The sequence below is a fragment of the Tamandua tetradactyla genome, chromosome X (assembly GCF_023851605.1).
Source record: "Tamandua tetradactyla isolate mTamTet1 chromosome X, mTamTet1.pri, whole genome shotgun sequence".
In the NCBI taxonomy this organism is placed as follows: domain Eukaryota; kingdom Metazoa; phylum Chordata; class Mammalia; order Pilosa; family Myrmecophagidae; genus Tamandua; species Tamandua tetradactyla.
Window position 1 is genome coordinate 22,422,807 of NC_135353.1, and position 4,321 is coordinate 22,427,127.

Genomic DNA, 4,321 nt, shown 5'->3' on the forward strand with positions numbered 1-4,321 from the left:
ATATATGTTGATGTTTTATTTGGTTTGTTAATTTTTTAATTAATAAATAAATTAAAAAAACAAAAACAAAAAACAAAAAAATAAGGAATAGGAGGAACAAATGTTAAAACAAATTTAGTTTGAAATGCTAGTGATAAATGAAAGCTGGGGGTAAGGGGTATGGTATGTATAATCTTTTTTTCTGTTATTGTTTTATTTCTTTTTCTGTTGTCATTTCTTTTTCTGAATTGATGCAAATGCTCTAAGAAATGATGAATATGCAACTACGTGATGATATTGAGAATTACTGAATATATATGTAGAACGGGAAAAAAATAACATATACACAAAAAAGCAATAAATTTTCAAAATACACTGCAACAATTAGTTATAGAACAGATTTCAGAGTTTGGTACGGCTTACATTTCCACTATTTTAGGTTTTACCTTCGATCTGCTCCAAGACTCTGGAGACTAAAAGAAATATCGTTATGATGATTTAATAGTCATACTCATTTGTTAAATCCTACCTATTTTGTTATAACTCAACCTTCTCATTTGATTTTTAGTCCAATCTTTAGGGGCATTTAAGCTATTCCCATTCTAACTTTTTCATGTTGGAAAGGGCTGTTGATAATATGGGATAGGGGGATGGAATTTGTTGATGTTCTGGAGAGGTTGGCTCCTCTGAATTTCAAGACTTATCTGACCGAGGAATTCAACAGAAGTTGTAGGCTTCTGGAAAACAATTACAGTGCATGGAAACTTTGTTGATTCTTAGAGAACTGAGTATTCTTAGGGTTGGCAGAAAATTTTTGGTTGGGGTTTGGCAAACATGATAAATAACAATATCTACCAAGCTTGCGTAAGACTATCCTACAGAGTAACCTCTCGACTCTATTTGAACTCTCTCAGTCACTGATACCTTATTGGTTATGATTCTTTCCCCATTTTTGGTCAGGATTGCATTTTCAATCCCATGGGCCCAGAGCCAGGCTCATCCCTGGGAGTCATATCCCACATTGCCAGGGAGACTTTCAGCCCTGGATGTCATGTCCCACATAGCGGGAAGGGTAATGATTTTACTTGCAGAATTGGGGTTAGAGAGAGAGAGAGACCACAATTGAGCAACAAAAGAGGTCCTCTTGAAGTAACTCTTAGGAATAATTATAGGTAAGCTTAGCTTCTTTGCTTCATAAATAAGCTTTGCAAGAACAAGCCTCAAGAGTAAGGGCTTGGCCTATTACCTTGAGATTCCCCAGTGGTAAAGGTTAGGAGGTCCATATTTTTTCTCCCATCCCTCAGGGGACTTTGTCAATACTTTTTAATTATCTATTTAACATATATATGGGCATTATGTTAAACTGTACAGAATTACAAGCCCTCATTCATACTCTGTGAACCATATGTTTGGGTTTTTTAAATGATCTATCCAGACAGGTTGAGTTAGATTATGTGCTACAGAAAATTTCAGTTCGGGACAAAATAAGCCTCTCTTCCTTTGGTCTCATAGAGTAGGTGAAGATTTAAAACATAGACAGTGTCCTCCTTACCTCTGTATTCTGATTTACCTTAGTTCCAACCCAATCAGCTTCATTCTTATCTCTAAGAATTGATCTGATGTCTTTTTCAACTTCTTTAACAGTTGCTGTATGTGGCAATGCTTAACTTCAAAACTGTAGAATTCCTACTCTGAGCCTTAAGTTTCATGCAGGTAACCAGGGTTCCAGGGAAATACCACATTATATATATGTATAGACCAGTCTCTCCAGATCTAGAAATAACAGTTACAGCTCTAGACTAAGTGTGACTGCTATAAGAGTTTACAATCTAGGCCCTAATTTTCTTGTAAGTGTTTTCTAAATGAAACCATACAATATATGCTGTTTTGTTTCTAGCTTTTATTTTTTATTTTTCCTATTATCACTCTTTGTTCCAAAACAGATTAATTACAGATTTTAATTTCCCAAATGTAACATCTTGGGTAAGTTAAGAATATTTGCAGCATCTTGCTAGGATACTATGCCATGGAAACAGAATATCTGGGCTCAAGGAAATCAGCTCTGTGTTGGGGAAATAGAAAAACAACAAGCAAAGTGTAATCACAATCTCGACTCTTTTTAAATAAAGTGTTTTTCACTCTTCTTTTCATACTGTGAATGTTCTTGACTTCTTTTTGCAACATTCATTTTTCAGAATTTTCCTTCTTTTTTTGAAACTAATGTGCTGTTTTCTTAATTGCCTTCTGGGCCAGCATCTGATTGCCAGCCAGAAATGTCATACTGCCCAAGATGACCAGTTACTTCAGGGTCTAAAACATGTTTAGCTGAGTCCAGTAGACATACATGAGTACCAACGTGGCAGCATGTCCCAGGTGAGAGATAATTGTGCTAGGAGCAAAAGTGAAGTTGGATACATTGGCACCAATCCGGATCCACAAAGCAAAGAGCAGAAGTAAGGGTGAGAGGATCAAAGCAGTCAATGTATTGGACAACACTCTGGAGGCCTCTTCTCAGCTTCATGGAACAGGTGCTGAATATCCTGTTTGGGGGTGAAAAGTTCTTAGACAGGACTGTTGATGGAGCATTTTCTTCAGAGAACTTGATGACCACATTGGTCACATTCCAAAGGATTGGGTTTTTCAAAGTGGCATCTCCAATGATCATGTAGAGGGTGTAGGTGCTGGCTGCAGAGTCAAATTTGGTCTTTCTTTCAGAGGAAGTTTCTATTCAAACTTGTACACATTCTTGCTGTCTGGCTCAGCAACAAGCACCACTTCCTGACTAGTCTTCTGGTTATAGAGTCAGACAAACGTCTGATGAGGTGTGAGTTCAGCACTAGTGTTCACATCTACCAGCTGGAAGAACAAGGCAAAGTTCTGGTGACTGTCTGCAATGAATGTGCCCTTGGCTTTGGTAGGGCAGGTCACCTGGATGGTTTTGGGTGCAATGCTCTGATCCTTATCCACAGTGGAGAGATTGACATTCATGATACCAACTTTAATGCAGATTTTTACTCTGAGCTGTACAGTATTTGCAATATAATGGCTGTAAACCTTCAACTTTGATGGAGAAATCATAACCACTGGGAAATTCAGCGTTCATGAAGGTTAGTTAAAAAAACATCCCCTACAAGGGTGAAAGATGTCTTCTGGAAGACCGTGGGCTCTGGAAGCAACAGATTTAGCATGTTATAGTTTAACAGTGGCCTTTGTCAGAGGCTGGGATAAAACATTGGTGACTTGCAATCACAGGACAGCCTACTCGTGAGTATTGGAAGGAGAGCCCTCGGGTACAACCATAACTGACACATGGTAGTGATTCTGCGAGAAAAAAGCAGCAGCAGCAGAGGTCATATTGAAAACCTCTGACAGTGACTCAAAGTTCTTCTTACTGAAGATTGCATTCATTAACTGGATGACTTGATCCTCCTTAATGGATGGCTCATGGTCCATGAGCTTGAAGGTGGCAGCCACAAATAATGTAGTTGTTTCCAGTCCTTCTTCAAACTGGAGATATATGCCCTCCAATTCACCCAGGTGAACAACGAGGTCTTCAATCTCTTCTGCAATGTTCCTCAGGCCAGTCTGTTGGGACAGAGTGGATGCTGTCTGCAAAGCCTAGATTGTTGCTAATACAGTCTCTTCCTTGCTGAGATGAGTGGTAAGAGCCCCAAATGCTTCTTGAGATGCCAAGGGAAGGCCAAAGCCACTTAGGGCTGCAAATGCATGGTGGATCTGGGTAACAGATGAGTCTTCACTGACAGTCGCCAGAAGCAGATTTTTGGTCTCATTTGAAATAGAAATCTCACATCCTGAGAGGGCTTGTTGGACTGGGCAGCATAGAAAAGGGAATCCACATTGCTGGGATCAAGGTTAGATTTAATGATGGTACATGCTTTCTTTATACCTGACACCTGAGTCCCAAGATTGCTGAGTCCCACAATAGGGTAGAAAGCAGATTCCAAATTTGTGAAAGTTATCCAAGAAGGCTTTCAGTCTATCCACATCATGTTTGCTGAGGTAGCAAGTGAGCATCAGGGCCTGGTGCTGGCTATGATTGTCAGGACCAACAGGAACACAGTGCTTGAACCTGGTGGCACCATTCCTATCAGTAGGTCCTCTCTGGGCTTTTCTTTTTAACATGTTTTTCTTTTTATTGTGGAAAATAACATATATACCAAAAAAGCAATACATTTAAAAGTACATTGCAACACTTAGTTGTAGAACATATTTCAGAGTTTACTATGGGTTACAATTCCACAATTTTAGGTTTTATTTCTAGCTGCTGTAAGGTACTGGAGACTAAAAGAAATATCAATATAATGGTTCAGCAATCATATTC

General features: G+C 38.9%; 1 pseudogene; it reads right to left on the reverse strand.

Moving 5' to 3' along the window:
• Window positions 1–2,196: 2,196 nt before the first annotated feature.
• Window positions 2,197–4,082, reverse strand: LOC143670719 (dolichyl-diphosphooligosaccharide--protein glycosyltransferase subunit 2 pseudogene; annotated as a pseudogene).
• Window positions 4,083–4,321: the final 239 nt, after the last annotated feature.